Source organism: Puma concolor, chromosome B3 (assembly GCF_028749965.1).
Source record: "Puma concolor isolate L17-30 chromosome B3, mPumCon1.1.hap2, whole genome shotgun sequence".
In the NCBI taxonomy this organism is placed as follows: Eukaryota; Metazoa; Chordata; class Mammalia; order Carnivora; family Felidae; genus Puma; species Puma concolor.
The window spans coordinates 45,923,194-45,937,123 of NC_141672.1; the positions used below are offsets into that span (position 1 = coordinate 45,923,194).

Below are 13,930 nucleotides of genomic sequence, written 5' to 3' on the forward strand. Positions count from 1 at the left end.
TACTGGTATGTACTAGCACATGGATGAACCTTGAAAACATTATGCAAAATGAAAGAAAACAAAGACAAAAGATCACACACATGGTTCTATTTATATGAAACGTCCAGAAAACAACTCTTGACAGACAGAAAGCAGATTTTCTGGGAGGAGTAGAGGGTATGTGAAACGACCCCTACTGGGTATAGGGACCCTTTCTGCTATCTTCATGATAGCAAGTGGTACTCTTACGACTTGAATCAAATGCTCTAAAATTGATTTTGGTGATGGTTACATAACTCTGTGGATAGCATTGAACTGCACACGAGTTAACCGTGTGGTATATGAATTCTATTTCAATAAAGCTGTTACTAAAAACATAATAATAATGTTTACAAAGTACTGTGAAAAAGTACAGGGTATTAAGGAAACATATAAAAGGAACCTTAACCTAAACTGGGGAATCAGAGGAGGGTTAAATGAAGACCTGGGTGCATAAGCATTTTTAAAGCATCCAAGTGCATGGTATGTCTGAATTGAATAGCTACTAGTAGCCAAGAGAATTCAAGAATGGATGGACTAGAGTGACAAGGTGGAAGAGATAGTAATAATATAGCTTACATTATTGAACCTTTACCTGTGCCAGGCACCGCTTACTGCAAAGTCTTAAATACTGTATAATGAATCCTAATAGCTCTGAGGTATGAATGGTTATTATCTCCAATTTTACAGTTAAGGAAACCGAGGCATAGTGAAGGAAAGTTAACTTGCCCAAGGTCACAGCAAGTGGTGCTAACATGACTTCAACCAAAACATCCTGGCCCCAGAGTCCTACACTTCACAACCCACCTTTCCCTGGAACTGTCTATGGACTACAACAGACATAGCTTTGTATATTCTCTCCGGTAACAGTAACCAGATTATGTTATATATTTATACACAAGTTCTTTTGGTTGAACACAAGATGAAGTACTTGAGTTTAGAATCCATGTTTTATAATACTTATTAACCTTTAAACTCTGGAATCATACTCAGCAAGGCAGGCTGATCATTCACTAGCAGTTCTGAGAACTGACACTTCCTAAAAGACTGTCTCTCAATTAACTTGGGGGCACACTTACTCATTATCGCCATTTTGTTTGTTTGGTACGTGTGTGTGTGTGTGTGTGTGTGTGTGTCTCCTAAACCAACAGAGTGGAATATACTTAGAATTTGTTAGTGTTTGTGTAAGAAAGTGAATCAAGCTTAAGTTTCTAGCATGAACATCCACATGGATAACAGTGTCTACTATAGAGTCCCAGAAAAGATGGCTGGGAGAAAAATTCAGAGTTCAATTTTGGACAAATTGAGCTGGAGGAACTGAGAGACATCCAAATCAAAATGAATAACACACAATTAGATCTGTGGACCCGGTCCTCAGAAGAAAGGATCAAAGAGGTAAATTTGGAAGTTTTGGCACATAGCATGGTAATTGAAGCCATGATAAAAAAAAAAAAAAAAATCCAGAAACAAAAACAAAAACAAAAAAAACTAAACGCCTAAGTAGAAAGCACAGAGAAAAAGTCTTAAGACATTGGTTTTCAAATTTGAGCAAGCATCACAATCACATGGAAGGTTTGTTAAAACATAGACTACTGGGTCCCATCCCCAGAGCTTCTGAATCAGTAGATCTGGGTAGGGCCTGAGGATTTTCACTTCTAACAAGTTCCCAGGTGATGTTGATGCTTCTGGTCTGGGGAACCACACTTGGGAGAACCAATGGCCTATAGCAAAGCCCTATAAAACTCTGTTAAAGCAGAGAATAAGGAACTTACAAAGGGGAACAAGACAAGCCTAAGAGTAAGGTAGGAAAAATACTACTACCAATTAAATTTTTACCAAGCAATCTCCTAACTGATAATCCACTGGAAACTTAAATTCTACTTGCAACAAGTATTTATTGAGCACTCACCATATGCCAGGCACCTCTGTTCTCTGTAACCTGATCCTATCTTCTCTCTTGGCCTCTGAAATACCACACACTCCTCTGCTGTTCCTGTTTCTTCACTGAACACCTATGTATCTGTTCTCTTACTCCTCTCCTTCTGTCCACTCAAAACATTTCAAGGTTCCCTAGGATTCTGCATCTTTTCTTCATCATGCAAGCTCTCCCAGAGCAAGTTTACCTAACCCTATAACCCTGAATACCATCCAGCTGCCAATAATTCTCCCATACTTTGTCTCTAGAACCCAACTGCCTCTGGGCTTCAGATCCTATTTCCAACTGCCAACCCAACTGGACACTTACACACAAAGCCCCTTTCCATAGTTTCTCTCCAAGAAACTTAACCAGCCACCCAGAGACCCAAGCCAAGTATCTGTGGATCCTCTCCACCCCCCCCTTTTTTTTTTGAAGTTTATTTATTTTAGAAATCTCTATACCCAATGTGGGGCTTGAAGTCACAAGCCCGAGATCAAGAGTTGCACCCTCTTCCAACCGAGCCAGCCAGGTGTCCCAGGTATCTGTTAATCTTCCTAAAGCAACTGTTCTCTGTTCTCAACTTTAGTTGACTAGAACCTCCCTGGAAGTTTTGGGTTTTTTTTTTTTTAAAGAATACCTCGCTTGTAGGTCTAATAATATGACAACAAAAATCTTGCGTCCTTAACACATATGCACGTAAAATGCTTAGCAAAAAATGCTGTGAGCACTCAAAACAGGTAACTTTGCTTTTATTGTTTTTTAATGTTTATTTTGAGAGAGAGAGAGAACATACATGATCTGGGGAGGAGCAGAGAGAGAGAGACGGAGAGAGGGAGAAAATCCCAAGCAGGCTCCACACTGTCAGCGCAGAGGCCGGCATGGGGCTCAAACACACAAAATGTGAGATCATGACCTGAGCCAAAATCAAGAGTCGGACACTTACCTAACTGAGCCACCTAGCCACCCCAAACAGGTAACTATCTTTATAAACACTTCAAATTTCAGCTCACCTGAGGTCTTTTCTGAATGAATCAACACTTTAAGTTGCTAATAACAAGAAACAAATGAAAACAAGGGCATCTGCGTGGTTGAGTGGGTTGAGCAACCAGCTCCTAATTTCAGCTCAGGTCATGATTTCACAGTCCTTAAACTGAGCCCAGCATCAGGTTCCTCCATGAGCAAGGAGCCTTCTTAGGATTCTCTCTTTCCCCCTCTGCCCCTCTCCAGTTTGTGCGCACTCTCTCACTCTCCCTGTCCCTAAAGTAAAATTAAAACATCAAGGGCCCCTGGGTGGCTCAGTTGGTTAAGTCCAACTCTTGATTTCAGCTCAGGTCATGATCTTGCGGGTTGGGAGTTTACACTCCATGTCGGGCTCTGCACTGACAGTGTGGAACCTGCTTGGAATTCTCTCTCTCTGCCCCTCCTCCCTCCCAAAATAAATAAACTTAAAAAAAATTTTTTTTAATATTTATCCAATGAAAACAAAAAATTGTTTATAAGTCTCTCTAATGTAAATTTATAAAACTTAGGATCAAAGTCATATTCCTACTGTTGCCAAATATCTTCTGGGTATAGATCTTTATAGTGATTCCTAAAGGGAATAGTAAAATTGTTAAATAGGTACATCACTGGAATCATGGTTGAAATTTGGCCAATGGATAAGACAACACAGACCAGTGAGTGAGGTCTGTTGTTCATACAGCCATTCACAGAGACACTGGTGAGCCATAAATGGAAAAAAAGAGACACAAATATATTCAAACAAGCTAATAAAGAGAAGCCCATTATATGACACAGTTTGCAAATGAGACATCCAACTCTGTAGTGATATCAAAAAAAACTTGCACCTCTCCTCTTTAGTGTTATTTTGTATTTTGAGTATTTTCAAAAGAGAATGATGAAGATTTAAAATAGCCGCTATCTGCCAAAGTATAATGCTTTGTTTGTGTCTCCTGTCCAATGTTAGCAAATCTACTTTTTCTTGACAAGACATGCAGAAATGGGCAAATGCTGAGTTAGTACGTTCATTTAAGCATACAGAATTCTGCCATTTTCACCCCCTGATGGCCAGTTTCTTAAAACCTGAGCACAACACGACAACTAGAAAATAGCCTGGAATATGTCAGAAAACCAAGGAATAAAAGCTGCCAAAAATTGCAACTAAAATAAAGGACAACGGTTGGTTTTATTTGGTTGGTTGTTTGCTTTAGCTGAACAAATTAATTTGTCTTACAAATGAAATAAGTTACATATTTTAAAAATAAAATGTGTATCCAAATACCACTAGAGTATATAAACATTTTTTTTTTTTTAATATTTATTTTTGAGAGAGAGAGAGAGACAGCATGAACGGGGGAATGGCAGCGAGAGAGGGAGACACAGAATTCGAAGCAGGCTCCAGGCTCTGAGCTGTCAGCACAGAGCCCAACGCGGGGCTCAAACTCACAAACCCATGAGATCATGACCTGAGCCAAAATCAGATACTTAACCAAATGAGTCACCCAGGTGCCCCTATAAACACATTTAAAAAACAAAAACAAAAAACATCCTTTCCGAAACCTGACTGCCTGGTAAGTGGAGAAGGACTTAAAGCTGTTTCCAGAAATGCAATTACTGAAGATAAGCTTTATTTACATTTATGATACAGTCATAAAGGTATTTGGACTGTGGAAAGCAGAGAAAGTTTGAAACCCCCCCTTTTTTTTAAAGAACGATACCTGTTATGTATGAAGTAAGCATATTTCCAAATAGGAGGGAAACACAGATACTGATTAGAGCTATGAAAACCTAATAATGTGGGTGAAGAGTAAAGAAAAAAGAAATTTAAAATCTTTTTTCCAGTTTTACTTTTCTAGATTTGGGAAAATCTTTAACTTTTACATTTTAAAAATGAACAAAATGAACAAAAAATGAACAAAAAAATGAACAAAAAATGAAACAAAAATGAAACAAAAAAATGAACCAAAAAACCTTTATAATCTAAAGGTTACCTATTTCCAGTATGACTTTTGAGTCCTTTTTATAACCCATTCTCTAAGAGGTCACACAGCCTGAACCTCTCCAGTGGCAGAAAAGGCATTCCACCAACAAAGACTGTTCAACTTCAGAGACTTTTACCAAAGGAAGGCATAGAGTGCTTTTCCAACCGCAAAATCTAAATGCAAAAGGAAGTTTATTTAATACCATCATAGTATTAGACCCTGGTACTTTCAAGGTCACAAGTTCATGAGGGTACATAAAGCACATCTCATGTGGTTTTCAGCAGGTCACCAAGCCAGGTGACAAAACCAAGAACCTTTCTCAGGAATCCACCTGGATTCCCAGTAGGGAAAGGAACTGTGATAGTTGCAATAGCAACCAAGCAAAAGCTGCTAGTTAATTCACTTGTGAATAAATTTACTATTATACACGGATCTCCTAACAAACTACAGAAATTTAAGAAACTGATCATTGTCCTGCTTTTGTTGTTCTCCTCTGTTACATCCAACGAGTGGTATTCTATCATATCAGAATAACCCAGGCCAATGTGGGTGCCTTCTGCTCCAGGCAATGAATGTACAATGCCTTTGACTATTATACTCCACTCTGCTCCAATGTGTTCAACAGACCCCTCACATAATTTAAAAGAAAAAAAAATACTTCTCACCCACTTGGACACAGAACAAGAGCCTTCCAACAGGTCCAATGAAAGAACTCCTTTACATCAGCCCCACAGGACCCATATTAATGACAGTCTTCAAGGGAAACTGAAATTGTCTCTGTCTTTACCACCCTTGTACCCAGAATCTTCTCTAAGGGCACATCTCTTCTCAGGCAGTTACCTGGCCTAGTAAACATGGCTTCCTGCCCTTTACACTTAACATCTGCCTAGACCTGCTGGTTCTCAACACCCTTTGCCCTCTTTTACAAATGTGATTATTTTTATTTGGGGACAGGAAATGGAAGCAAGATGAGGAAGAAGGAAATTAAGGGGATTAAAAAAAAAAGTTCTCGTGGCTTCAAAAGTTCCAAAAAATTTATAACTATGGAAATAGATAACAGGATCCAAGTTCTTCCCTTCCCAACAGCTCCCCACAGGCTACCACCTATGAAATTGGAAGCTCCAATCCTAATTTAGCTCCATGGGAGGGCCAGGGTGGGGGGAGTAACCAGTTATCAAATCCTAATTTGTGATATTTAGTAAAAACAGTAAATTATGATGTCACAGACTATTTAAATATAGTAATTTACACAAAAGACCCCCCCCCCCACAATGGTTAAGCAAAATATCACCTCAATTCCTGTAAAGCTTGGATTCTACTCTAAGAGTAGCCATTTTTTCTTCGCTCTATGACATTGGGTGAGTCACTACTTCTGAGTCTGATACTTCAGAGTTGTGGTGAGGATCAGATCCCTTAGCAGAGTACCCACTCGATAATATAATTAGACAGAATGGTCCTGTCTACTTTGTTCAAAGCAAACCAAAATTAGTGCTCACTCTTATGTAATCATTTTTCAACAACTCGGTCAGTTCTTGTAATGGTGTTAAGACATAGGTGGCATTTAACATTTTACTGAAAGAAAGAATAGCCTATGCTTAAAACGCGAGTTCTGTAAAGAGTCCTAGAAATTAACGCATATTAAAACATTTTATCGGGGCTCAGTCCGTTAAGCATCTGATTTCGGCTCAGGTCATGATCTCACTCGCGGTTTGTGAGTTAGAGCCCCGCGTTGGGCTCTGTGCTGACAGCTCAGAGCCTGGAAGCCCGCTTCAGATTCTGTGTCTCCCTCTCTCTCTCTGTGCCCCTTCCCTGCTTGTGCGCTCGCTCTCTCTCGCTCTCTCTCTCTCAAAAATAATGAGTAAACTTGATTATATAAAAAAAAAATTTATCTATTTATCTAGGTTGTTCTATTGTATCAGAATAACATAGGCCACTGTGGGTACTTTCTACCCCAGTCAATGAATGTACAATGTCCTTGACTGTTTCTCCTACTCTACTCTGCTCCAGTATGCTCAACATATTTGTTTTCAGAGTTTATTCCAGAAAAGAAACATGAAACCATCTTGCTTAAATTAAGGAAGATTAGGAGCAAACTTGCCCCAGAATCTCTTTACAAGCTCTGACACTTAGCTTCTTTGCTACTTCTTTATTCACCAGAAAGAGATATAGATGTAGTTCAAATCACAGGCAAGTCCCTTACACTTTGATGTATCTGCCCAAAGACTAGTTAGATTAGATTTAGAAAGGACCTTCCCAAAGAAGGAAAACCAATTTCTTAGCCTTTAATCAATTCTTCTTTAAACCCAGGAAATACCATACAATTTGTTTCCCATAGCTAATAAGTAACTTAGCACTACTTTATAATTATTAAGCCTATTCTAGTCAGAGTACTCAGATTAGCTGCTAGCTATGAGAAAAATAACTACTAAAAGGAGTTTCCTTGAGGAGATTCCTCTATCCCTATACTTTCCCCCAAACAAGAGATGACAATCACTTGATGTGAGCAAGGGTGTATAAATTTCTATACTATTCTTGTTTTTTTGTTTTTTGTTTTGTTTTTGTTTGTTTTTTTGCAACCAGGACCTGGCAGAATGACTACTGCAAAGAAGGGTGGCAAAAAAGAAGGGCTGTTTGGCTATCAACAAGGTAGTAATCAAAGAATACACCATCAACATTCACAAGCACATCCATGGAGTGGGTTTCAAGAAGAGTGCCCCTCGAGTACTCAAAGACATCCGGAAATTTGCCATGAAAGAGATGTGCACATGGACACCAGGTTCAACAAAGCTGTCTGGGCAAAAGGCATAAGAAATGTTCCATACCACATATGTGCGGGGTTGACCAGAAAACGTAACGAGGATAAAAATTCACCAAACAAGCTCTATACGTTGGTTACCTATGCACCTGTCACCACTCTCCAAAATCTACAGGCAATTAATGTGGGTGAGAACTAAATGCCGTCAAATAAAGGTATAAAACTGCAAAATGAATAAATAAATTTAATTTCTATACTATTAGCTAGCCTAACATCATATAAATTTCCTACACAACCAAGCAGGGCAAGCAGAAGCTAAGTGTACTAGATGGTCCAAATGTCTGATTCTAGCTGATAAAAAGAATTCCAAAAGTCATCTCCATTTGGATGTTCTGTTATTCAAACCTAGAAGCTTAGCTGAAATACTCTTACCAGTAAACTATTTTAAGGCCTCATGAAAGAAACTGTCATTTAAGAAACCAGAAACTGCAAGAAACAAGAAGAAGAAGAAGAAGAAGAAGAAGAGGAGGAGGAGGAGGAGGAGGAAGAGGAGGAAGAGGAGGAAGAGGAGGAAGAGGAGGAGGAGGAGGAAGGGGAGGGAGAGGGGAAGGGGAGGGGGAGGGGGAAGAGGAGGAGGGGGAAGAGGAGGAGGGGGAGGGGGAAGGGGAGGGAGGGGAAGGGGAGGAGGGGGAGGGGGGGAGGGGGAGGAGGGGGGGGAGGAGGAGGAGGAGGAGGAGGAGGAGGAGGAGGAGGAGGAGGAGGAGGAGAGAAATGGTCCTTCATGGTTGTTCTCATTAGACTTTGCACGTTTCTCTGCAACCACCTTGTCCTTCCTTGCTGCTGGAGCTGTACCTACATCTTTCGACCAGTCTGTTTGCCTGGTCCCTAGTTCCCTATGGCCACCTCTGCTGCTCTGTCTTCCTAGTGGTCCAATCACTGTTTTTCTTGTACTAGGACTGACCTAATGCCCATCTTCTGCTGTACTATCTGTCAGACAGCAACCACAGAGGTTGGTGGGGAAAGGGGAACAGTGGAACATGGGTTGAGGGGAAAGGGAGAACAGTGGAACACGGGTATGTGTGACATGACTCATCTGTTCTGACCATCTATTCCATAACCTGTTCTAAGACTGTGCACCCTGGCTCACTCTGACAGACCTGTTCTTGGCCCAAACTAACCCTTTAGACTAGGTATGGTTTTCCTGGCCACCAGCCTTTTACCTAAAACTTTCTAATGAAGACAGAAGAATCTCACAATTATGACCATGCTTACAGAAAAGGAAATGAACATTCAAATGTCTCTTCCATACTTGGCACTGTGCTACGTGATTTCTCACTCAAGACCCACCAAAGGCCACTGATACAGCCTTCATTTTACATGAGGATACAACGGAATTCCACTACCTATGTATTTCAGAAGATAAAGCTAAGTGTACTAGATACTGCGTAACATCAATAAAATTCTTTTTAATGTTGCCCTGACAGGGCTGTTTTTCATTATGTGAAGAGTAGTCCACTGCAATGCCAAGGAATCTGGCTTACAACTTCTAACTAGCTATCACCTCACTTTACAAATACTGTTTCAATGGAGTGCCCGGATAGCTCAGCCGGTTCAGCGTCTCTGATTTTGGGTCAGGTCATGATCTCACGGTGTGTGGGATCAAGCCCCATGTTGGGCTCTGTGCTGACAGCACAGAGCCTGCTTGGGATTCTCTCTCTCTCCTTCTCTCTCTGCCCCTCCCCCACTCACTCATACTCTCTCTCAAAATAAATAAAATATGGAGGGGGGATTAAAATATATTTTTAAAATACTGTTTCACCAAAAAGAAAAGGCCACACCTTAAATGGTAACTGGCATTATACACCTGTATAGCATTTAAATCAATTCTAAAATTTACAAAATAATAACCTTTGTATCTTCAGAATTACAAGAATATTTAGTATGCTCAATAGTTTACTAGAGAGAACAAGACATAAGAACATGTTATAAACCACAGGGATATAATCATTAAAATCCAGACTTGGAAACTCTAAAGGACCAAAAACCTGGTTTCTTTAATAAAGAAATTACCAGAAGAGGGATAAAAAAGAGGTAGTGAGGGGGAAGCTCTAAACTAAAAAGGACTTAAAAAGTCATTACCAACCAGCTGGAAGTTCGTGACCTTATGTGGATCCTGATTAAAACTAGGACATTGAGCTTTCCAGTGTCAGAGTATGGAGGAGACACTCAGAAAAGGCTCCTTGCAAGGGGAAAGAAAAGAAGGAAGAATAGGTCATTAGCCTTGGACCTCAGGTAGCTGAAGGAGAAAATGTGTTTGCTGTCTACCACATCTTTACATGTCTCAGTGACACATTTGTCCAAGTCACCAATCTGTCAAGGCAACAATCTGCCAGGTGACTGGTGGGATGAAGGTGAGGCTGACCAAGATGCATCCTCTCCCTATGCTGCCTTGTTGACTACCCAGCATGTAGCCCAGAGGGTGCAAGGAGCTGAGCATCACTGTACTCCACATCAAACTCCAGGCCACAGGAGGAAATAGAACCAAGACCCCTGAACCTAGGCCCAGGCAGTCCTCAGAGCCCTTGTCCACTCAGGAATGAAGATCAGGAGGATTGAGAATGTCACCCCTATCCCCTCCAATAGCACCCACAAGAATAGGGGTCATTGTGGTTGCAGTCTATAAGCAGGATTCCCAAATTATTGTCTTCTGTTAATAAACTGCCTTTGTGTAAGCTTTAAAAAAACTGTAACATTTGAAAAATAAATATAATAAACTAGGACATGTGAGACAACTGGAAATTTGAACAATGGATATTTGATGATATCAAGGCTTGGGGGGATAAATACACATATATTTTTTAATACATATATACATATATTTTAAAGAGTCCTTATCCTTTAAAGATACACTAGACTACAAATGAAATGACATCTGTGATTTGTCTGAAAATAACCCCAGAGGAAGAAAGTGGAAGAACAGATGAAAGAAAATTGAACACTGAGTTGATAACTGTCAAAGCTGGGTGGTAGGTACATGGGGGGTTATTACATGGATTTCATCTATTTTTATGTGCTTGAAACTTTCTGCAAATTAAAATCAAAGCACTTGGAAAATACAAATTATTTTAATGTAAATGAAGAAAAACAGGTCCTTTAAAAATGATACCACTACTTGAATATATCTGGGTTTTAGATAACGTAAAGGAATTTGATGATACTAATATGGAGAGTAAAATTCAAAAGCTAGGCAACAGAGCAATCTGTTAATTTTGTTAGGTAAAACAATGGCCCTGTGGTTATGGGGGAGAATGTCCCTTTAAAAAAAATTTTTTTTAGGGGCGCCTGGGTGGCGCAGTCGGTTAAGCGTCTGACTTCAGCCAGATCACGATCTCACGGTCCGTGAGTTCGAGCCCCGCGTCAGGCTCTGGGCTGATGGCTCAGAGCCTGGAGCCTGTTTCCGATTCTGTGTCTCCCTCTCTCTCTGCCCCTCCCCCGTTCATGCTCTGTCTCTGTCTGTCCCATAAATAAATAAAAACGTTGAAAAAAAAATTTTTTTTTAAAAAAAATTTTTTTTTAACGTTTATTTATTATTGAGAGACCAGAGACAGAGCATGTGCATGGGACGGGCAGAGAGAGGGAGAGACACAGAATTCAAAGCAGGCTCCAGGCTCTGAGCTGTCAACACAGAGCCCGATGTGGGACTTAAACCCACAAGCTGTGAGATCGTGACCTGAGCTGAAGTTGGACGCTTCACCGACTGAGCCACCTAGGTACCCAAAAATGTCCCTTTAAAAAACACATATTGATACATTCAGCGCTAAAATGACACAATGTCTAGAATTTGGTTTAAAAATTGTTTTTAAATGGGGACAAGAATAAACAACTATGGCAAAATGTTGAAACTAACTGATATACAAGGGCTCACTGACTACTTTTGTGTGCATCTGCATTTCAAAAAGTAAACAATAATAACAGGAACAATAATAGATTCCAAGGACTTCCTCCACTATGTGGGAGAGGAAAAAACAAAAACAAAAAACAAGATCAATAATTCAAACTAAAACCCCCTAGTTCAAATAAGGGTCAAGTTTGGAGAGGGTAGGGAGACAGGAACAACCACACAAGAGTTTTATATAATTCACCTGAATTTCACAAATAGAAGAGTGTGGTGAGGAAAGTCTCACAGTGTTCCAACATAATGGGGGCGTACGAGAAGAAAAAAAAATTCTTTCAAGAACTATTTCCTCCTGCCAGTCCTGCCCTAGACATCGATTTAGAAAGACACTTTCAACATTTTCTGAAATCCAAGAAGTAGGACTGTCAGTGTGTTTTGCATGGGAACAAAGCTTCCCTAACATCCTGAGCACATATGATTCTGATTGTACAGAGGTTTCTGGGAATGAAAATAGTATTTTTTCATTCCTAGTTTTCTGGCTGTGCTCCAAGACTACTTTTCTTATCAAGTTATCTTTAGTAAGATCCTTTGGAGGTGGGGGAGGAGAACCTTTCAAAGACTTTTACGAAAACATTTGCACATACACATTTCAGCACTTCAAGTAATGACACCAAATGTTTTTTGAGGTTCTAAAGAGAAAAACACAATCTAAAGTTACCTAATCGTACCAAAATCTCTGCTGTGGGCAATCATCACCATATCTAAATTGCATAATTATTATTGGCAAAGAGAGAAAAAAAATTAACACCTTCTAAGAATTTATCATATGCCAAGTATCTAATATGTATTTTTAACTAAATCCTCATAACAACCCTAATAGGTGAGTATTATTATTATTATCTAAATATTACAGATGAGAAAAGTGGGCAGGCACTGAAAGGCTAAGTAACTTGTTAAGTGACCTAAGTATAACTCAGTGGCAGAACCAGATTTGACCACGAGCACTCTGGCTCTTAATGTCTGGGCTGTTCTCTACTATACTACTCTATACCTTAAAACTTTTCACTCTAAAACGCAGGAAAGATGATTATTTGAACACTTCTAGACCCTATATCATTGGCTCTTTTCATAATCCTCATTATCTTTGAAATTTTACAATATTAAAAACATTTAAAACTAGAAGATCCTTCTTTAATGAAATTAAACTGTCTGAAGAGAACAGCAGCTATTAAAGGCATTAGCACCACTGACCAAGAATAATGAGGCCTCCCCAAACTGCTCACCTTAATGCAAAGCTCACCAGTTGACAGACCTTGTCTAGGCAGAGATCCCAATCAATTTTATTTTATTTATTATTATTATTATTATTATTATTATTATTATTATTATTTTGAGAGCGTGAGAGAGCACATGCAGGAGAGGAGCAGAGGGAGAGACAGAATCTTAAGTAGGCTCCATGCCCAGTGCAGAGTTCCGGGCTTGATCTCAGACTGTGAGATCATGACCTGAGCCAAAATCAAGAGTCAGACACTTAACCAACTGAGCCACCTAGGCACCCCCAAAATCAATTTTATACGGTTTCATTCTTCCATTTGATTGGGTAAATCAGAATCAAACATCTGTACCTTGAAAGAGACAAGGAAACAAAAGTTAAAGAAATGTGACAAAGTAAGAAAAAGAATTCATAAAACAGAAAAGATCTTGTCAAAAGCCTTGTAATTAAGATCCTCAGAAACAGTCGAGATATTGCATCCATAAAGCAAAACACGATGCCGTGAAAAAGCAAAAAAGAATGAGAAAAGACTCTTGGAAATAAAATATCAATTTAAAGAGGCAATATAGAGGAGTCGCCTGGGTGGCTCGGTCAGTTAAGCATCCAATTCTTGGTTTCAGCTCAGGTCACGATCTCAGGATCATGAGACTGAGCCCCATGTTGAGCTCTGTGCTAATAGCACGGAGCCTGCTTGGGATTCTCCCTCTCTCTCTGCCCCTCCCTTGCTCATGCTCTCTCTCTCTCTCAAAATAAATAAACTTTAAAATAAATAAATAAAAAGGCAATATAAAGTTTGAAGTTGTGAAGATGAAATCTAGAAAACAGACAAAAACAGAGACAAAAAATTACCAAAGGACCCACAGCATCAATCCAGGAGATCAGCATTTGATTAGAAGAATTCCAGAAAGAACAGGGAATACAGTCAGTAGTATGTATTATAACAGCACTGGAGAGTGACAGATGGTAAGTACACTTGTGGAGAGCACAGTGTAACATATAGAGATGGTGAATCACTATGTTCTACACTTGAAACTAGTAACATTATGTGTCAACTATCCTTCAATAAAAAATTAAACAAAAAAAAAGAAAT

The 13,930-nt window shown here is 39.5% G+C and overlaps 1 protein-coding gene and 1 pseudogene across 4 annotated transcripts in view; one reads left to right on the top strand and one right to left on the bottom strand.

Moving 5' to 3' along the window:
- The window catches only part of FBXO34 (F-box protein 34), a 90,509-nt gene that overhangs the window by 54,164 nt on the left and 22,415 nt on the right, over nucleotides 1–13,930 (bottom strand). The gene's annotated exons all lie outside the window — the stretch shown is intronic.
- LOC147579947 (large ribosomal subunit protein eL31 pseudogene) lies at nucleotides 7,509–7,903 on the top strand (annotated as a pseudogene).